Below are 22,996 nucleotides of genomic sequence, written 5' to 3'. Positions count from 1 at the left end.
TGTCATCTGCATATCTGAGGTTATTGATATTTCTCCCGGCAATCTTGATTCCAGCTTCTGCTTCTTCCAGCCCAGCGTTTCTCACGATGTACTCTGCATATAAGTTAAATAAGCAGGGTGACAATATACAGCCTTGACGTACTCCTTTTCCTATTTGGAACCAGTCTGTTGTTCCATGTCCAGTTCTAACTGTTGCTTCCTGACCTGCATACAGATTTCTCAAGAGGCAGGTCAGGTGCTCTGGTATTCCCATCTCTTGAAGAATTTTCCACAGTTTATTGTGGTCCACACAGTCAAAGGCTTTGGCATAGTCAATAAAGCAGAAATAGATGTTTTTCTGGAACTCTCTTGCTTTTTCCATGATCCAGCGGATGTTGGCAATTTGATCTCTGGTTCCTCTGCCTTTTCTAAAACCAGCTTGAACATCAGGAAGTTCACGGTTCACATATTGTTGAAGCCTGGCTTGGAGAATTTTGAGCATTACTTTACTAGCATGTGAGATGAGTGCAATTGTGCTAATGGACATCAAATTCAGCCGAACTTCTTGTTCATCCCAACAAGAAACAATCTTAAATCCCCATTTAAAATGCTCATATAAAATTTTTTAGCATGTTATTTTTAACAATTATTCAGAATATCAGGTATTAGAAATAAAAATTGCAAAGCATTTTCTCTTGGACATGTGGTCTGAACTTTTAAGAGTAAAAGCATGTTCTTGTGCACACATACACACACACACACACACACACACACTGGGCTCTCATCAGTCATCCTGAGGGTACCAATTTACACAGAAAGACACAGATTGGTTGGGTCAAGCTGTTGTTTGGATTTCAAGTAACAGAAATGGATTTTGGCTAATTTAACCAAGGAGAAGTTTGTTGCATAGAATAGGAATACTTACAGAATCAGTGGGAGACTGAAGAAGTGAGCTTGGAAATGGACAGTGAACCAAGGTAGTCTACTTAGCCAGAATTACTGTGTAGCTCCAGAGTGCTGGGGCTCCCTGAATGACCCCCAACCTTTTTTCATCCTGTTCTTTTCTTGGTTGAAATTGAGATTCCTGGAAGCGAGCAGGCAGTTGGTTGGCCTGTTTGCTCATATGCTCAACCTTGGAAGGAGAGGGTGAAGTGCTTCCATCAACTGTCCTATGAGATCTATCTAACAGGGGAAGGCTGGGTTTCTAAAGGATGGATGAGGGCAATTCCAAACAGCAAACAAACAGTCCAGGGTGTGAGGGTGAAGATGTGTTACTCCTTGGAGAGATATTTCTATCCCTGAATGGAGACATGATTGTCTCTTCTTGGACCATTTCACAGTAGAGCACAGCTTGGGATGATGTAATGAATGTCCTACATGGAGTGTGAAGACCTGGGACTTATACAGCTTAGTTTTGTGACTTCTTCCAGTTTTCTTATCTACTTTGCATCATAGTTTCCCCATCTATCCTATCTCACAGAGTTATTGTGGATACTAAGAACAATATATAGACAGCTTATTAAAGAGCAGAGACATCGCTTTGCCAACAAAGGTCTGTCTAGTGAAAGCTATGGTTTTTCCAGTAGTCATGTACAGATGTGACAGTTGGACCAAAAAGAAGGCTGAGTACCTAAGAACTGGTGCTTTCAAACTGTGGTGCTACAGAAGACTCTTGAGAGTCCCTTGGACAGCAAGGAGATCAAAACAGTCAATACTAAAGGAAATCAACCCTGAGTAGGCTGATGCTGAATTGGTAGGACCGATGCTGAAGCTGAAGCTCCAGTTCTTTGACCACCTGATGTGAAGAGCCGATTCATTAGAAAAGACCCAGATGCTGGGAAAGATTGAGGGAAGAAGAAGTGGGTGACAGAGGATGAGATGGTTGGATGGCATCACCAACTCAATGGATATGAGTTTGTGCAAACTTGGGGAGATGGTGGAGAACAGGGAAGCCTGGTGTGCTGCAGTCCCTGGGGTCGCAAAGAGTTGGACACGACTGAGCAACTGAACAACAAGAACAGTTCGCATTAATATGTGTGAAAGCACTTTCTAAAACTGGAAAGTGGTTTCCAAATGTTCCTATGAGTTTGAGAATCTTCTGTTAGTGACTGCAAGAGCCCAAAGGGCAACACAAAGGCCCAGCAGCATGTGCTAGACCCCATACATGCCCTGGGTTCTGAGCCCAATGCCACTTCACGAATATGATCTTGGCAGATTAGATGGGTGAAAAGACTATCATGAACTTTAATTTCAGATGAAGGCTGGTATCTACCAGACATAGGCCATACCTCGTGGAGCAAAATCTTCATTTTCTTCTTTCTAGAAGAGTCTGTTTCATGATGCTGGTTCCCAGAGTACTTAGGTTTCAGTCATCTGTCTGGATTTTGTGTTCTTACATGATAAATAAACAACATATACAGAGAGGTTATGCTTTATTTGAGGACTATGTCCCTGGAGTCCTTGCATAATTCAGAATTGACCTATTTCAAGGCAAATGCCAATGAAAGGTAGGAGGGAGCTTTGTTTACCAGATAAAATGGGCGTCCTCATATAGACCTAGCATAGATTGAGTTTATAGTTCACTTGCTTCCTTCAACTCTGATATTAAACTATGTGATTGTTGTCCAATTTTTACTTTGGAGGAGGGTTAGTGTTTCATTATTTCAAATTTTGCATATACAGAGAATTTCAACATATTTTATGTCAAACTGTTCTCAATTCACACAATTCAAACCTTCATTCAATGTGGTGGCTCTATCCTTTGGTGTAATTCTCTGATGCCCATATTGTCAATAATGCCCCAGATTTGGGGAGCACATTTAGTTTAAATCAGCAACACATCCACTGTTGAATATACCCTATTTTGCAAATGCATAAGGAGGAGAATAGCAAAGCTAAGATACTATAGGATACATTTCTTCTTGACCCATCTGTGGAACATTATGATTTTAAGAAACACTTGTGTCGGATGACCATGTCTGGCTTTCATGTGGGCCAACATCAGGGAAAGCTATGATTTTTCCCATAGTCATTTATGGATGTGAGAATTGGACTATAAAGAAAGCTGAGCACCAAAAAATTGATGCTTTTGAACTGTGGTGTTGGAGAAGACTCTTGAGAGTCCCTTGGACTGCAAGCAGATTCAACCAGTCCATCCTAAAGGAAATCAGTCCTGAATAGTCATTGGAAGGACTGATGTTGAAGCTGAAACTCCAATACTTTGGCCACCTGATGCAAAGAACTGACTTATTTGAAAAGACCCTGATGCTGGCAAAGATTGAAGGCAGGAGGAGAAGGGGATGACAGAGGATGAGATGGTTGGATGGCATCATCGACTCAATGGACATGAGTTTGAGTAAACTCTAGGAATTGGTGATGGACAGGGAGGCCTGGTAGGCTGCAGTTCATGGGGTCACAAAGAGTCGGACATGACTGAGTGATTGAACTGAACTGAACATCAGGGAACTGCATGAAGAGTTTGGTTTTCATGCTAGGCCAGCTTCTCAGTTATGAAACGAGTTTCTCTGGTTTTGGTGAGGTGTGGGTAACACAGTCAAGGGAGTATACCTCAGCCTATCAAGATATTGGTTTGCCTGTTAATTTTGTGGAAGGCGTTGTACTAAGGTAAGCAAAGGGCCAATAGAGAAATGTCAGAACCACCTGTAAGAATTTAGACCACCTTTGAATTCCTCGTGCTCACATTTACCATTTAATAGATGTGGGAACTGAGGTCTCAGGAAGTCTGTCACTTTCCTACAGTCGTACAGTGGTGAAGTGGTGAGGTCAGGGCAACTGTAGAACTGAGTTCTCATCCACAAATAGCCTACTTCTCCATTCAAAGGCAAGCCTTTAAACTATTTTATAAAGGAGCCCCTGAGAACTCACCTCTTGTTTTCTCTGATTCTTGTTCCTTACCCATGTCATTAAAAAAAAAAATTATTTGTTTGTTTATTTTTGGCTGCACTGCTCAACTTGCAGAATCTTAGTTCCTCAATCAGGGATTGAACCCGGGCCTTTAGCAGTGAAAGCACAGAGTCCTAACCACTGGATAGCCAGAGAACTCCCTCCTACCTATATCTCTGAATCTTACTTTAAAAAATGTTTTCCGGGCTGTACCTACAAAACTCATCTTCAAACCAATCGACCCATAGGCCTTCTTTCAATGTGGTATAGATAGGAAAGTAATACATTTCAAAAAGAGGTGACTAAGCACAATAAACTAAAAATTTTTAAAGAGAACGATAGAAAAGTTCTTGGATGAATGATAGAAAAATTCTTGGATGAACGTACAGCTTTCAAGTGGAACGCTTTCCAGTATGGAATTACATGAGCATGGCATAGACGAGGGCTTCCCTGGTGGCTCATGAATCAGGTAGTAATTTTCTAGACTCCTATGCCTGTATCTTTGGTTCTACTTGCAATGTCTCTTTCAGGTTTGTTCACCTTTATTTATTTGTGTGTGTAGGTTGCAGTATGACTTCATCTAACATGGCACTGGGGGCTTAATAAATGAAGCTGCTGCTTCTTATTCTTGATTCTTCATGATATTGCATACCTGGGTCTTATCAATTCTTAAAATAAAAATCATCTCTCACAATAGCCTGGAGGTCATAGTCTGCAAAGTCCTTTCTGCCTATCTGCCTCCCCTCTCCCCTCCCCTTTTGGCTTACACAGAATGGATAAGCAGCTTGAACAGCAGACTATTTTGTACCTTGCTAGTGGGGGGAGAGCTGGAATCCATCCCATGTCACCTGATTCTCTGCTCTATATTCTTTCCCTTTGGCCACACAGCTTCTCCCTGGGGTCATTCCAAAGACTCAATCCACTTCTCCCTACTTGGGGTCTAGGTCATGAGCTTTGGATGACCACATGAGGATCAGTGCCTGCTCTTCCCCTAACTTTAATCACGTGTGCCTCAGTTCTTTTCTCCGACCCAAGACTCATGTCCAAATGGTGATTGATGTGTCTTAGAACTCAGGCATTGTCAGGGTGATGGGTACTGCCTTGCCATCATGCCCCCACCTCTTTCAACTTGTTAACTCACTGCTCCAGCAGAGCAGCTTCATACCGCCTCCTTCCCAGAACCCACTGCCAACATCACATGCAGGCTTTGCTGTAATTAAGTATTGATTTCATGTAATGTGTGTGTACGGAGGAAGTGCATCTCATTTGTGGGCTGCTGTTATCTGTCGGTAGAACAAAATGTGTGATTATCAGTGGCTATCCTATGGCTATCTATGACGAACTATAACCTCCAACTCCAATCCATCTAATTGTGGTGACATTATGGTATGCCATGCGAGAGTGGATTGTTTGTCTTAACATGACCTCTGCTGCTGTCGGCCTGCTTTTGTGCCCAGAAATAGCTGCACAGATTCTTCACTGCAGCTCCTTCTTAGTTCCAATTTGGTCCTGCTGGAAAGAAGACTGCAAAGTCCATTTACTATAATGTAACATTGCTGTGACTTCAAATAAATGGAGCGCCGGGTATTATTTGTTTTCTGCTTTTTCTGTAGTGGTCATACCTCCTTACATTTTTTTTTTTTTTGGTAACCTTGTTATTCTCTGGAGAACAAGACAAGAAATTTTGGATAGAAAATAAATTCATGTCTTCAACGTCTTTTGGAAATGCTGGTGGCTTCTTGAGTCCCCTGTCACCTTTGGGCAGCATTTGCAGACCCTGGGTTGAGTTGACGTTGCTCTGATTTGCAGATTTGATGAGGCAGGTATATTGTAGGGGGAACCTCTTATGCCCACTGCAGAAATGAGAGCCTGAAGAACTGGGATCTGAGTTCCTCTTCATCGTGTGATTTCTCTTTCCATCTGACAGCTTCATCTCCACTGAGCTGCTGACTGTCTTGATTAGGAATTTTCTCCCGGCAGTGGGATGGAAGTTTCTAAATAAAGACATGAGCTGTCTGTGTAGGTGTCTTTGCCTGTTTGGAGTTTTCCATCATGAGATGGAAGGTTGGATGGAATAGCCTGTGTAGGTGGTGACTTCGTTTTCCCCTCCTTGCTCAAAATATTGGCCTGGAGTATCAGGAGATGAACCAATTAAAAACTCTTGTTTCTTAGCACCAGTCTTCTCTCCTTTAACAGCAGTTTTATTTCCTGCCTTCTGCTTCCGAAGGTTACTTCCATTAGGTGCTTTTCTTCCTGCTGCCGCATAAAGTGACTATAGATAACATTGCAGACAGATGAGTGTTGAGAGGAACGTTTCTAGTCCTGTGCACCATTGTGTTATCCCTTTGAAGCTCACAGTGAGCTCCTCAAGCTCCATTTCAAGTGCCACGTTATCACAGGCCATTTACCTGGGCAAGCTAAGAGTACTGAACTAGGGAGTGCAGGTAAATGCCAATCACACTGTAGAGGTGTCACCTGCACCTTACATATGTCACTCAGAAATCTGGTGAAGTCAGAAACAAAGTGTCAGATGCGATAACTTTCTTTGAATGCCCTCCTCTCATTGTTGCCGTTTAGTTGCTAAGCCATGTCTTACTCTTTGTAACCCCATGGAGCACAAGAGGCTCCTCTGTCCATGGGATTCTCTGGGGAGAAATACTGGAGTGGGCTACCATATCTTCCTCCAGGGGAACTTCCCACCCCCCCCTCAAGGGATCAAACCCGTGTCTTCTGAATCGCCAGGCGGATTCTTCACCACTGAGCCACCAGGGAAGTGTCATACATTTCAACATTTAGGGACCATATTGACAATAATATTGCACAAATCGAGAATGCTATCTTTGGTACTTTTACGTAGGGAATGGGGAAGAAGATTTGGGCTTTGGGGTAGGAGGGATCTGATTTCCTGGCTTTCTGATTCTGAACAAATATGTTACTTATGCTTTCAGAGCTTCCATCTTCTATCTAAATAACGTAAGTCATGGAGACTGAGTAGGCAGAACCACACAGACCGTGAACTCAGTGCCTGACACGTGGTAGACTGAGGCATCCCGCCGTTCATCACATCGCCTAGTCCACTGGACATGTGTCATTCTGAGCTAATTATAGCTCAGCTATGTAGACCGTATCCAAAGTTCAGCTGTGTTTCTTTCATAAACAACCATTTGAACTGTCTACAGGGTGTGTCTAAGACAGTTCCTATACCACACCTGGAGTATTAGAAAACATCCTGAATGATAATTCAAAAGGGCCCGTCCGAAGGTGAGAGAGGAAGCTGGTGAGAATTCTGTGGTATGCTTAAGAATCATCTGGGCACATGCTAAATGTGGGCAGATTCTAGGGCCCCTTTCCATAGAATCTGATTCAGTAGGCTTGAGTGAGGAGTTCTTCTGATTTGCATGACTAATAATGTGCTCCTCAGATGAGGATAATGTCTGGATCACACTTAAAGGAATACTTCTGCAAGCATGTCCACAGTGGAACTGCTGGGCATCTGAGACTGTCAGCTGGGATAAGGCCACTCATGGGGGACAAGATGGCAGCCTTCCAGTTGCCAAATGTGTGTCATGGACATGATGCAGTTTGTTCTAGAACACCAAGGGTCATGGAACCTCATGGGTAGACATTTCAGGGAAGAAAATTTAAGATTAATATAGATATTTTCTAAAAACTTAAAGCCTATCTAAGGGTAGAATATATTGCCTCCAGGAGTAGAGAGCACTCCATCCAGCTCAGGAGGAATTCAAGTTTGTCTATCTGTGTGACTCTGGGAACTTTACGTGGAAGAAGTTAGCTCGTGCTCTTATTCTCCATAGTACTTAAGTACTTCTATTGTAATTGCTTACCTGTGGGTGTAGTGCATTCAACTCTCACAACTGTTTATAAACCATCTGCTTGGTACCTGATTCTGTGAAGATGAAGCACAGAAGTACTGCATGAATCCAAGCAAAGGGTGATCTTAGCAGATGCTACTGTCAGGAATGGAGAAGGAGCTGGACTTCCATTTCCACGTGGGAGAAGGGAGAGAGGGGGGGCATGGTTTTGCTTTGAGAAGAAAGGTTCTTTCACACCAGCATTTAACAGATTAATTAAGTGAAATCAGTTCAGTTCAGTCACTCTGTCGTGTCTAACTCTTAGTGACCCAATGGACTGCAGCACGCCAGGCCCACCTGTCCAACACCAACTCCCAGGGTTTACTCAAACTCATGTGCATCAAGTCAGTGATGCCATCCAAACATCTCATCCTCTGTCATTCTCTTCTCTACCTGCCTTCAATCTTTCTCAGCATCATCTTTTCAGATGAGTCAGTTCTTCATATCAGGTGACCAAAGTATTGGAGTTTCAGCTTCAACATCAGTCCTTCCAATGAATATTCAGGACTGATTTCCTTTAGGATGGACTGGTTGGATCTCCTTGCAGTCCAAGGGACTCTCAAGAGTCTTCTCCAACACCACAGTTCAAAAGCATCAATGCTTCGGAGCTCAGCTTTCTTTATAGTCCAACTCTCACATCCATACATGACTACTGGAGAAACCATAGCTTTGACTAGATGGACCATTGTTGGCAAATTAATGTCTCTGCTTTTTAGTATGCTGTCTAGGTTGGTCATAGCTTTTCTTCTAAGCAGTAAGCATCTTTTAATTTTATGGCTGCAGTCACCATCTGCAGTGATTTTGGAGCCCCCCAAAATAAAGTCTATCACTGTTTCCATTGTTTCTTCATCTATTTGCCATGAAGTGATGGGACCAGATGCCATGATCTTCATTTTTTGAACATTGAGTTTTAAGCCAACTTTTTCACTCTCATCTTTCACTTTCATCAAGAGGCTATTTAGTTCTTCTTCACTTTCTGCCATAAGGGTGGTTCCCTCTGCCTGTCTGAGATTATTGATATTTTTCCTGGCAATCTTGATTCCAGCTTGTGCTTCATCCAGCCCAGCATTTCTCATGATGTACTCTGCATATAATTTAAACAAGCAGGCTGACAATATACAGCCTTGATGTATTCCTTTCTTAATTTGGAACCAGTCTGTTGTTCCATGTCCAGTTTTAACTGTTTCTTCTTAACCTGCATACACATTTCTCGGGAGGCAGCTCAGGTGGTCTGGTATTCCCATCTCTTAAAGAATTTTCTACAGTTTGTTGTGATCCACACAGTCAAAGGCTTTGGCATAGTCAATAAAGCAGAAATAATGTTTTTCTGGAACTCTCTTGCTTTTTCGATGATCCAATGAGTGTTGGTAATTTGATCTTTGGTTCCTCTGCCTTTTCTAAATCCAGCTTGAACCATCTGTATGTTCACGGTTCATGTACTGTTGAAGCCTGGCTTGGAGAATTTTGAGCATTAATTTTCTAGTGTTGTGAGATGAGTGCAATTGTGTGGTAGTTGGAGCATTCTTTGGCATTGCCTTTCTTGGGATTGGAATGAAAGCTGACCTTTTCCAGTCTTGTGGCCATTGATGAGTTTTCCAAATTTGCTGGCATATTGAGTGCAGCACTTTCACAGCATCATCTTTTAGGATTTGAAATAGCTCGACTGGAATTCTATCACCTCCACTAGCTTTGTTTGTAGTGATGCTTCCTAAGGCCCACTTGACTTCACATTCCAAGATGTCTAGCTCTAGGTGAGTGATCACACCATTGCGGTTATCTGGGTCATGAAGATCTTTTTTGTATAATTCTTCTGTGTATTCTTGCCACCTCTTCTTAATTTCTTCTCCTTCTGTTAGGTCCATACCACTTCTGTCCTTTATTGTGCCCATCTTTACATGAAATGTTCCCTTGGTATGTCCAATTTTCTTGAAGAGATCTCTAGTCTTTCCCATTCTGTTGTTTTCCTCTATTTCTTTGCATTGATCACTGAGGAAGGCTTTCTTATCTCTCCTTGCTATTCTTTGGAACTCAGCATTCAAATGGGTATATCTTATCTTTTCTCCCTTGCCTTTATCTTCTCATCTTTTCTCAGCCATTTGCAAGGCCTTCTCAGACAACCATTTTGCCTTTTTGCATCTCTTTTTCTTGGGGATGGTCTTGATCACTGCCTTCTGTGCAACGTCACAAACCTCTATCCATAGTTCTTCTGGCATCTCTTTGTCACTTTCACTGTATAATCATAGGGATTTGATTTGATCATACCTGAATGATGTAGTGGTTTTCCCTACTTTCTTCAATTTAAGTCTGGATTTGGCAATCATGATCCATTTTCCTCCCTTTCCCTTCAGTGCTATGGAGTTCTAGTTGTCTCTTGTAGATAAACAGATTTGTTAAACAGTTATTTTTCTTGGCTCCACATGTGTCTTTCCTTCTCCCTTTACATTTGTGGTTTCCATTATTGTATTTAAGATGCACTCCCTACTTTTTTCAGAAACTGTTCAAAAGTGTCTTATCCCTCATGCTCTCCCAAGAAAAGAAAAGCATGGTCCTCCGTGGCAAATGGTCACTGCAGCACAGAACACCAAGAGCTGGCTACACTCTCAAGAGAGAACCCTGCCCCTCGACCGTGTTCCCCTTCTGAACGTCTACAAACTTGTTTGAATCAAACAGGAGACCCAGAGTAGTTTCCATGATTTCAAAATCACAGCGCCATATTCCAGAGTCTAGACCTAGTTTCTGTTTTAAAGCTAGATGCTGACTATTGATGCCAAGATGGCATTACGTATGTTTAGAGTTGATCATGCATGTTACATTGTGTTCAATGCGTACATCAGCCAATTATTAGAGCTACAGGGTTTTATGATTACCTGCCCTTAGAGACCTTGTTAAACCCCATATGCAGGTCCATGTCAAGTGTTTACTCAGTTCGATCATGCTTTGTTGAATCTCCTTTCCCTCATTCCTTGATAGTTGCTATTTACTTGGTATTTAAAAAATATTTCCTCTTGTTGACATATAGATCCATCTACCAAAAAGTCATAATGATACCTTGATCTATAAATGTTCAGAGTTTCTTAAAATCCTAATATAGAATGAGACTGTCTAAAAGTTCTGGTTTTGGAAGTTGCCATCAGCAGCAGATTTTGCTGAATAGTGCTATATGTGTTTAATAATAAGCTTTTCTTTTTCTCTAAACTATTTCTTGTGGAACAATTCTCTCTGATGCTGAGGTTACAGAAAAATATCATTTTTCTGCCACTGTTGGTGTTCTTCAGGCCCTCACTTTAAAATGGATGTGCTTTTGGGAACCTAGGTGGTTATCTACATCAGAAAAACACCTTATCCTGGGCCCCATTGGGTGATTTGGACAAAGCAATGCAATTTATATGGGGGAAATGGTATGTATTACGTTTTGTAAGAGCCAGCTTCCAATAATAGCCATCTGACCCTTGTGATCCTATGTTTTCAATTTTGCTTTTAAAGAATGTAACAAGCAATGTTGCCAAAGCATATTTTTCTGTCAAGTGTTCACTGATTCGCGAGTTGCTGGATGGATTTTCCATCTTCAGTGTGAGAAGACAGGAACATCAAACACTTTTCCCTTCAAGTAACTTCTTATGCGGTTGTTTCATGGCATATTCTAAACTCTGGGTTTGTATCTGAAAAGAAAGTCCCTATGTATGAATGAAGAGAATTAGGGGCATGGTTTAACCTTAGTTCTAGGCTTTTGTTTTGGTTTGGTCTTTTTGATTTGGACATGAGCTCAGTATCTGCTAATTAAGAGAATAAAAATAGCAGCCTATTGCTAATACCAAAATATATTTATTGAGTGCCTACATTGTGTATATTCCTTTTCTAGGCTTTATTCTGGGATATCTTATACCACTTATCTTATTTAAAAGACTGTTTAATGAAGTAGTAGTTTGGGAATCCCTGGTGGGAGGTGGCTGAGAAATTCAGTATAGCTTCCCCAACTGCCATGCATGGCATCAGCCTGAGGATGTCTATGTAGGAAGATGAGTAATAAAAATATTATTTGTAGGAAGCGTCCTGTATTTCCTGGCCTCCAGGGAAAGAAGTCCAGGTAACTTGAAAGTTACTTGACTTGGTAAAAATGTTGACGTGAACCATGATCACTCTTCCTGCCTTTCTTTCCTTCTATTTTCTCTCTGAATCAAAAAGCAATTTCACATTAACACAGTTGTATTAGTTCTCTGTTGCTACATAACATGTTACCCCCAAAATTAGCAGCTTAAAACAACTTACACGTAATATCTCCTAGTTTACTGAGGGCCAGGGAATCAGGAGTAGCCGGGCTGGATGGTCCTGCCTCAGGGTCTCTCGTGAAATTACGGTGAGGAAGGCAACAGTGCTTCAGTGACCTAAAGAGCTTCACTTGGAACAACTGAGAGACTCTGAAAGATCTGAAAGACTATGATTGGAAGATGCACTTCCAAGAAGGTGCACTCACTTGACTCCTGCAGGAGGCCTCAGTTCCTTTGTGAGTCTTTCCATGACGTCCACAGGATAAGGCAGTTGGCTTTCCCCAGAGTGAGTGATCCGAGAGGGAAAGTGAGAAAGTGAGAGAGAGAGAGCACCAACAGGAAACACGGTGGCTTTGATGCATTAGTGTCCAAAGTCACCTTCTCTTTATTCTATCTGTTGTGATCTACTAATTCCATCCCACATTCAAGGGGAGGAGAAATAGCCTCCAACTCTTAAAGGGAGGAGTAGCAAAGAATATGGGAAAATGCATTAACACTACCACAATTGCTCAGTTCAGTTCAATTCAGTTGTGTCTGACTCTTTACAACCCCATGGACTGTAGCACAGCAGGCCTCCCTGTCCATCGCCAACTCCTGGAGTTCACTCAAACTCACGTCCATTGAGTCGGTGATGCCGTCCAACCATCTCATCCTCTGTCGTCCCCTTCTCCTCCAGCCTTCAATCTTTCTCAGCTACAGGGTCTTTTCTAATGAGTCAGTTCTTCGCATCAGGTGGCCAAAGTATTGGAGTTTCAGCTTTAGCATCAGTCCTTACAATGAATATTCAGGACTGATGTACTTTTCACTTAAAGTTTACAAGAGTTTCCGAACTTTATTCCTTCAGAAGAGTTCACAATGGCAGTAGTGACTTTCTGTCCCGTCTTTGAGGTGCAGGCCTCTTGCTCTGGAAGAGACGTACGCATTATCAGGATTTTGATAAATCTCTGCCTCTTAACTGTTATTCTGTGGCATTCCGGCCAGAATTTATATTAGCCAGTGGAGAAATGACAGTGTGCTCAGACATCTTGCTGTGTTCTAATAGAGTGCTTCCCAGTGATTTAAAGATTCTCCACTACCTATTTTTATTATCATGAAGATGATATCACTGAAGAGACTGATTCATTTCATGAGCATTGAGGAGAGAGAGGAGCATCTGTCTAAATTTGTGTTTCTCCATGGTAGGACAATTTAAACATACCACATGTTCATTAAGAAAGTTTAGAGAAAAGCATCAGAACATACTGGAGTAGATTTTATATTTATTAATATAAAAAAGCCATTGTTTATATTAACCTGCTGAGAAATATTAAGCATTTCTAAGATACTAACTAAGGGGCCTGTTAATGAGAAAGGTGATGATTTGGAAAGTTTTTTTTGTTTGTTTTTTTTTTTCATTTTAATCTTTTATGTTAACATAAAGTAAAATAACTAGTTTCAATACACAGATCTATGAATTATAGCACATTCTTATAACCACTGCCACAATCAAAACAGCAAACAGTCAACCCCCCTGCAAAATCTCCTTCTTGCTCGCCCTTCCTGGTCATATCTAACCCTGCCGTGAATTATCTCAATCTCTGATCTATTCTCCATCACCATAGTTTTGTCTGAAAGTGCCACATAAATGGATTAATGTGGTATCTAATCTTTTGAGCCTATGTTCTTTCATTCACCACTGTGGTTTTGCAACTGGTGCTCTCTCAGAAGTTTATTCTTTTCTATTGTTCAGCAATACTCCACTGTGTGGATGTACCACAGTTTGTGTATACATTCATTCTGCTGAAGGACATTTGAGTTATTTCTGGCTTTTGGCAATTATGAATACTCATTTATGTACAAGAGTTTTAGTGGACATCAGTTTTCATTTTCTTAATGTAAATATGTAGGAGTGGTTTTAGTGGGTGACCTGGTAATTGAATGTACAATTTTATAAAAACTGTGAAACTGTTTTCAAGACTAGCAGTATCATTTTGCATTCCTACTAGCAATGTATGAGAATTCCAACCAATTCACACTATTGTCAACATTTGGAATTACCCAATTTTTATTTTAGTCATTCCTTTAACTGTATAGTTGTATGTCATAAGTCTTTTTTTTTTTAATTTGCATTTCCCTAATGGCTAATGATGGGCTTCCCTGGTGGCTCAGTGGTAAAGAATCTGCCTGCAAAACAGGAGATGTGTGTTCGATCCCTGGGTTGGGAAGATCCCCTGAAGAAGGAAATGGCAACCCACTCCAGTATTCTTGCCTGGGAAATCCCATGGACAGAGAAGGCTGGTGGGCTACAGTCCATGGGGTCGCAAAGAGTCAGACACAACTTAGTGACTTAACAACAATAACAATGGCTAATGATGTTGAAAATCTTTTTAATAAAAGATGTCTGTCCTCTGTATCTCCTCTTTGATGAAGTGTCAGTTCAAGTTTTGTTTATTTTTAAATAGACTATTTTCTTACTGTTGAGTTTTGTGAGTTCTTTTTACATTGTGCTCTGGTTGTCATGTCTAAGAATCCTTCATCTACATCCAGGTCAAGTATATTTTTCCTGTGCTTTCTTTTAAAAGTTGTATATTTTACATTTAGAACTATTGTTCATTTTAGTTAAATTTTGCATAATATGTGAGGTTTAGATTGGGGAATATTTATATCTGTCTGTTTGTCTATTGATCTATGTATCTATGATATGATGAATTGTCCCAACACAATTTGTTGAAAAGATTATACTTTCTCCATTGAATTTCCTGTGCACTTTCATGAAAAGTCAACTAGCCATATTTATGTTGGTTTATTTTTGGACTCTCTATTCTGTGGAGATTTTTCAGGTCCTTAATATGCTGGTTGATATTTCATCATATCCCAGGCATTTTGAATCTAATGTTATGAGACTGTGTGTCTTGTTTAAACCCTATGAAGTATATTGATAGGTTTTGTTCTTGCAGGCTTTTATACTAGGTAAGTTCAGGTCACTCAATGCGGCCAGCCTTCTAGATTGTGGTTTTAATGCTGAGTCCATTTTTGAAGGCTTCAGATCACTGCATAGCACCACCCAGCAGACCATTCAATATCTCAGTGATTGACTATGATTTGTTGTCTAGGATATGGTCTATGCATGAGCTGCTTGAGATGAGTCCGGAATTCAAATCCACCTTCAAGGGTTTATTCTCCCAAGCTTCAGCTCCACATGTTCTCCCAGCATTTAATTGTTCCATTTGTCTCCCCATTTTCCATCTTCTGCTCAGAAAACTGGGACTTTACTTGTCACACTCTGCTGCACCTTTCCTGTGAATACACCCTTGTCTGGGGCCATGTATATAATGAGAGACAGGAAAACACACACACACACACACACACAAACACACACACTCTCTCTCCTAGTAGTCAGGGATTGCTCCCTACGTTCTTCAGATGCTTTTGATCAGTGAAGAAACATCCATTTTCACAGAGTTTTAGGCACCTGTGGACCGACGCAGTCTATGTATGAGAATGGAGAACAGAACAATAAAAGAAAACTGGGGGATTCCCTGTATTATCTCTAACCCCTAAGAATCTCCTTTCCTACTTCATCTGCAAGAACTAGAGCGCTTCTCCTGGAGCGCTCTCTGTGCCCTGTCCCCATTTCTAAGTTTCAGGCTTTCCTGAGTTTGGGCAGGGAATACTGGAGAAAAAGTGGTGAACTATTTCCATTTCCTGAGAATGGGTCAGAGACAAAGATCCTTCAGTTACAAGGGGAGGAGAAACAGACTCCCATCTGTTGTCATGGGTCTGGAAACTAAATATTGTTATTTCTTTTTTTGGAAAAAATAATAGCCACAACCAATTAATCAAAGCTTCCAAAATCGTATTTAAATATTGCTTTTTATTATGTATTTTCTGGAATGGTTATATTAAATAATATAACCTTCCCTGGTAGCTCAGTCAGTAAAGAATCTGCCTGCAGTGCAGGAGACCTGGGTTCAAGCCCTTGGTTGGGAAGAACCCCTGGCAATAAAATGGCAAACCACTCCAGTATCCTTGCCTGGAAAATGCCATGGACAGAGGAGCCTGGTGGATTGTAGTCCATGGGATTGCAAAGAGTCAGGTACGACTGAATGGCTAACACTTTCACTTTATATTAAATAAAACTTCCTCTCATCTGTACTCAGTCACTGTAAAGATCATATAGAAAAGGCAAGATAAGCATCTGAATCTTCCTGTTTATTGACAGTTTTCGAACAATGGGTTAGTCTACCAGTGTCCTCAAATGATGACTTATTAGAGTTGTTCTTTCTTTTTAAAGAATCATTATGATCCCATAGATTTAAACATATTTGATATGCTTAATCCAGTGTAATTATTAACTTTATCAATGAGTACAAGTTCAGTAAAGAACTTTTCATTATCATTTGACTGCCTTTGCATTTGGCCAAGTCACTTGTCTGAATTATAGTGGAAACAGATGATGATAAATGAGTAAGTCTCCCAGAAGATGGATCTTTTCCTTAAGGACTCATTACCATGACTGGCCAGTGAGTTTTCAGGAATAAAGTCCAAAGTCATCCACCCATTCATTTTTAACTATTCACTCATTCTTTGAACCAACAAACATGTAAAGAATATCTGCCACGTGCCACCCTCTGTGTTAGGCAGAGGCATTTCAGTACCAGTAGAAATAGGCACGTTCCCTGTCCTCAGGGGGGTTACATTCTAGTAATCTAGATATAAATTACAGGGAGATAGAAACAATAGTGACATAATTGCACAAATACTCATTAAATGTTGATGTTTCAAGAACTAAAAAAGATAACTTTGAGGAGGAGGTATGAAAGTGGTCAGTAGACTTGGTGTTTTCTGAAAGGCTGCCCTTAGAGAAGATAATTTGTCTGATGTCTGAGGTAGGGAAGAGGCTGACCAAATAAGAGGGGAGGTGTAATAATAAATGTAACCTTGAATACTTGCATATCAAAATCTCTTTATGTTGTTTCTGTTTATTATAATCTGACCTCATGCAAACTGTAACCCTCCTAAGCCTAGGTTGAAAATATATGTATATATGAATATATATATATATATATATATTTGAAGGTTTCCATTGCTGTTTAAACAAATTTTTGTCCCTCAACCTCTTCAGGTCATCAAGTTGAGCATACAAAATAGGCTATTTGGACAAATATGCCATCATGGACTTTGCAGTCACTCCTTACAAAAGAAAAATCCATCTGAAGTGTCTTAGAAAGATTCCTGTCCTTTTCCTAAGTTTTCTTTGGAAACTTAAGTTCCTTCAGGAAGAGCTCAGGAACACTTAATTATCTGCAGGACAAGTCGAGTTATGTCTCCACACTTGGTTTTGACTAGCTGAGCCCTCTGAACAGTGGGCTTCATGGGGCTTGCTTAGGCTGCTTGCGTCTGCACTGCTTACTCCTGGCAACCAGGCACTGATGTAAAGGAAGAGAAGCTTGAACAGTGGCTAAATAGGTAGCCAGATACCTCGATGTTTACCCTGAGAATCATCCTCTTAGAGGTGGACCTGGCCTTACAGTGAGTGGAGAAGCCTGACACAGAGAGAGGGCTGCTACTGCTGCTGCTAAGTCGCTTCAGTTGTGTCCGACTCTGTGCAACCCCATAAACGGCAGCCCACCAGGCTCCCCCATCCCTGGGATTCTCCAGGCAAGAACAATGGAGTGGGTTGCCATTTCCTTCTCCAATGCATGAAAGGGAAAAGTGAAAGTGAAGCTGCTCAACTCTTAGCGACCCCATGGACTGCAGCCTACCAGGCTCCTCCATCCATGGGATTTTCCAGGCAAGAGTACTGGACTGGAGTGGGGTGCCATTGCCTTCTCCAGAGGGAGGGCAGGGGAGAGCAAAAGAATGGATGAACACAAAGGTGGTGGCCTTCTACCTTAAATTTGGAGGCCTGATCCTGACAAGCGCTCTAGACTCTCCTCCACTGCTCACAACAATGCTGTGTATTCTGAGAGTACACTGAAGCCAGGACTGCAGTCTTTTCATTTTATTCCCTGTTTCTCAGGCTCGGCTTTTGGCCGCTGCATGTGGATGTAGTAAGGTGCCACCCTGGGCCTGATACAAATATGCTTCTAGTCAGAGTGGCAAGTTGCCATTCTGTGGATGTTCATGGCTTATTACAGGTAAAGAGCCTTATTAGGACCCTCCTCCCCACAGTAACAACCACCAAAATATCTTGGTTTGTTGCTCAAGGCTGTTTGGTTACAGTTAAAGACCTGTAAATGTCCGTAGAGACTCAGCCAGAAAGATCTGGCTAGCATTACAATTTCGAGAAAGAAATATTTCATTGGTGACTCTTTTTCCAAACTCAAGTGAGCTAAAGCCGAAGAGGATTTTATTGCTGTCACAACCGAATATTCCCTGGGAAGATATGGCTTCAGGCATAACATGATTCAAGTGATGTCAGGAGACCTTGATGTTTTTCCTAAGCTATAAAAAAATGGGGTGCTGTTACCAAAAGAAGAAAAAGTGTTGTTGGATTGTCACAAAATAATAAACGTGCAATTTCAGTTAGTTAAACATACATAGTATGCTTGAGTAGGATTGTTTTTTCTTCCCTCTCCTCCCTTTTTCTGGAGCCTGGCACTTTTCATGGATAAAGAAATGGAGCAGAATGTTTGTAATGCAACTCCAAGAAAAGATGGAAACATAAAATATAGAAGATAACCTGCCTGGAAGTTAACCTTTACAGGGAAAGATGGCAAGTTGCTCCTTTAAAATAATCCACCCAGACCTCAGATACTATAGAGGTATCTTGATTTGAAGCTCCTTCTTCATAGGAACAGAACTGGGTAGAAAAGAGAGTGACTGCCAGCTCCCAAAGAAGAGATGATATCTGGGTAGTGGACAGAAGGAGACAAAAGGAAACAGGGAGGTTGTGAGATGGCCAGAGAAGGTGAAAGAGAGGGTCAGTAGCTAAAATACTGGTCCTGTGGGGATGCTCTAAAATCCCTGGTGAGGCTAAGAACCATCTCTAAAAGGTGCAGTGACATGTCACAGAGCCTGGACATTACTGCCAAAGCCTGACCATCCTTTGAACTCAGTAGAGGTAGAAGTAAAGAATTTATGAAACACTCTTTGGGTTCTGTACATGTTGGGCTGGCTGAAGGAGGTAAGTACCAACAGGTGCCTGGATCTTGCCTCGTGGAAGTTGGGAGGTGAGCAGAGTCCACAGGATGGATCAACCAGCTGATGGGTCTCTTTATTCATTGTAAATGATTGTCCCACTCACTGTCCTCCAAGATCAGACTTACATATACTACTGCTCAGTGGCTGTCTTGTAAAGAATTAATTCTACGGAAGGCACAGTACCCGAGTAGTTACACTCATAGTTTTGGGTCCAGCTGAGTCTCTGTTCCACAGGGTGCTACCTGTGTGACCTTGATGTGTTATTTCTCCTCACACTAGTTGGGAGAGACAATGATGGTGCAGACCGCTTTTATCTTTGCTGAGTTTGCCTGTGTGGGATTTTGAGACTTGAGCCTGAGTGTCAGATTGGGGAAAAAATATGTATATATATTGAAATAGAGACTTCAGTGTTTGGGATGAGGGCCTCAGCTTTGCTCCGGCCTGGGTGTGAGAGCACATGAGCTTTGCTTTCTGTATCTGCACAGTGCGTTTGTATGTGGAGGGGAGGAGTGATCAAAACTAGTGACACTCCTCATCTCATGGGACTGTGTTGGAACCTGGGTTGGATCTTGCTTTAAAAATTTTTGCTGGGAAAAATGGAAGGGGAAAGGAGTGAGAAGGCAGGGTGTGGATCGGGAAACGCGGGGGAAAGGGATGGAGGGATGGCTCCAACTAGTAGGTATTGAGAATAGCATCACCTGTCCACATCCTGGGACTTCTCAGGATGGGAGGCGGGCAGCATAGGCTGAAGGGCATGTCAGCCTCCCTGTGTGCGACACCTACCCCAGCCTCCTGGGGAGCCAACACCTGCAGCCCAGTGACCTCCTCTCCTCAGCCCAACTCAGAACCTGATACGAGCCAATGTATTTAAATCCATCTGTTCCGATTCTGAGTAGTGAAAAATCATTTTATGTGCTCTAAGCTGAGAAGGGAGAAAAACTTCATATAATGTTTCCTTGCAGTCTAGGGAGTCACAGGATGGCTTCTATAATTCTAGAAATTATGACAAGGCATCCATAAAGATGAGGCAGAACCCCCATGCACCAGTTCAGGTAGCTTAAAGGAACATTATTTAATACCCATCCGTGGCAGCATGGCAGCACTGAAAGACTTCCTTTAATTCCTTCATCATTGTTAGAGAATGAGCAGACGGCAGGCCGGGCAGGCAGAGGCCCGAAAGCTCCTCTGGCTCCCCAGACTGAGGCCCTGGGATTCGTGGCTGCTTGGGCTTTGTCCACTGTTACTCTGTGCACTTTAAAGAGTGATTAAGCCTGTCTAATCCACACTTAGAGCTTTCTCAACTTAAAGCCAGGTTCTACCAAAGATGCTCTGAGTTAATTTAGTTCCATTGCACTTAAATTAATTCAATCAAAGGAACATTTGGGGAGCAACTAGTTGTCACTGTGCTGGACACATGGAGACATGAAAATGAGCCGAAACAGGCCTCTACCTCCCCAAAGCTAAGTGGACGTCCAGCAGTTGCTCCTTAAAACTCCATAAACCATAGGATGAAGGCACATTGGAAACTGAGCACAGTTCAAGTCTCTCAGTGACCAGACTTGGCCAGTTCTTTTCCATCTTCCTTTTTTTTTTTCACTCTAAGCTGCTTCCTTTACTGAATAAAGAACACACTTATTAATTCAGCAGATATTAAGGACTAATTGTATGCCCTGCACAGAAATTGTATGGGAGGAAAACTAATTGTTCATTCATTTGCAAGCTTATTTGATAGTATCAGGAACCTGCGCTAAGGAGTCAGATGGTCAGGTAGTGAATAAAGGCAAGTTGATGACTTCTCTAAGCTCCAGTTCCTCATCTGCACATGGAGATAATAATAACATGTACCCTCATGGCTGTGAGGACTAAAGGAGCTAGTATGTATAAAAATTCAGCGTGTTTCCTGGCATGCAGGAGGTGCTCAAGAGCTGCTTTCTATCATCATCATCATCATCATTGCCTATTTTAGGATAGAAATTCCCAGAGGTCAGTGGCAGTTGCATAGTTGCATTTCATGGATGACAAACAGCCTCTGACACATGTTAACATGTGATGAATTGTTAATAAATACTAATAAAATATCAGAAGTTAATCTCTCCCCCATGCCTCTATCAGTAAGGAAGACTGTACTGAGTTAGTTTCAATAATACCATCCTTTGTAGCACTGAATCTGGGCCTGGTAAACAGGAAAAGGAAGGAAGCAAGAGGCTAAGTGCAGTTACTTGATAAGGAGCTGAGACAGTGCCAGCATGGAGAGAGACCAGGGAGGGCTCTGCAGACCTGGTTTGGGAAAGAGCATGGAAAGGCTTGGGGTTGGGTCGCTTCTGTTTGAGATTGAGGGAAAAAAAGAGAGAGAGACAGAATGAATGAATGGATGGACAAAAGAAAGAAGGAAGGAAGGAAAAACCTCAAAGCAGCACAGGTCTCCAAAGGTCTCAGAAAGGCTCCGCTCTCACTTTCAGGAAATTTTTAGTAACTCGCGCACATGGGGCCCTGCATTTTCATCTTGCACTGGGCTCTGCAAATTATGTAACTGGTCCTACCTTAGGGAAAGATTTGTGAAAGGTTCACTGTATGAAACAAATGGAATCTCTTTTTAGTGTTTTCTTGAGATTTAAACAGCTTTCAATTAATTAGGGCGGGGTAGGTCAATTGTGAATCCTTTGACTAAAATGCCAGACTGGGCCGGGCTTCAAGCTGGTTCCACTTTACCCAGATTTCATAGCTGAAGGGCACTCGTCCCTCCATCCTGCTGCAGGCGACCTCCTATAGCCGTCCCAGCCCAGTTCCCTTACAAAATCTTTGGGAAGCCTGTGGGCAGCCTTCACTGTGTGTGCACTCCTTGCTGCTGCTGCTGCTAAGTCGCTTCAGTGCGACCCCATAGACGGCAGCCCACCAGGCTCTCCCGTCCCTGGGATTCTCCAGGCAATAATACTGGAGCAGGTTGCCATTTCCTTCTCCAATGCATGAAAGTGAAAAGTGAAAGTTAAGTCGCTCTGTTGTGTCTGACTCTTAGGGACCCCATGGACTGCAGCCTACCAGGCTCCTCCATCCATGGGATTTTCCAGGCAAGAGTACTGGAGTGGGGTGCCATTGCCTTCTTAAGCCTGCAGAAACTTGGTACAACGCTCCATCCTCCATTTCATTATCCTCACAGGATGCTGAGAGTAGGCTGTGGGTGCTCCTTCGGCGGTTCAGATAGAGGAAGCAGTGACTCTGGCCATGCTGTGTAGGACACTGGTGGGTTCTCTCTGCAGGAGTTCAGCTTGGGCAGGCGCACACTTCTGCATCTGCATGGATTTTGCAGCTTTCTTGTCTTGCCTTATGTTTGGACAGAAAGGTGCCGTGTAGCGAGGACGAGGTACTGTGAGTTCAGCCCATTATCTAATGGCTTCGAGGGTCATTTTGATCTTGTCAGGATCAGCAGGCCTCCTTTCAGCCGACCTAGAAAGGCTGACAGAAACAATAAATGGACAATTTTGAAAACTCTTTGTCTGAGTTATATTTCAGGGCAAACTCTGCCGTAAATTCTGATCTCTCGCCGCCCCCTCTCCATTTACCAACCCACCATTTTCAGATATGATTTCCCCTCACTCCATCTCTGACCACCAGCTTATCTTGCCAACATGGTGTCAGCGAGTGATTTGCCCTTGCTTCTCTGTCTGCCCAGAGCGCTTATACCACGAAGAGCACACTGTGATGTATGCCTAGAAGTATGCTTTTGCCTCTAATTTAGTGCCTATATAGCTGTAATAGCTGTATTGAACTGAAGCTGAGAAAAATCACCATTGCCACCCTCCATTTTTAGGGAGTCTGTGATAGCTCAGAGGATTACGCCATTGATCACTAGTCAGA

General features: G+C 42.1%; 1 long non-coding RNA gene across 2 annotated transcripts in view; it reads left to right on the top strand.

Moving 5' to 3' along the window:
- The window catches only part of LOC132343506 (uncharacterized), a 463,422-nt gene that overhangs the window by 374,395 nt on the left and 66,031 nt on the right, over window positions 1-22,996 (top strand). The gene's annotated exons all lie outside the window — the stretch shown is intronic.

Source organism: Bos taurus, chromosome 22 (assembly GCF_002263795.3).
Source record: "Bos taurus isolate L1 Dominette 01449 registration number 42190680 breed Hereford chromosome 22, ARS-UCD2.0, whole genome shotgun sequence".
In the NCBI taxonomy this organism is placed as follows: domain Eukaryota; kingdom Metazoa; phylum Chordata; class Mammalia; order Artiodactyla; family Bovidae; genus Bos; species Bos taurus.
Note: the sequence above shows the minus strand (reverse complement) of the source record. Positions and strands in the feature narration are given on the sequence as shown.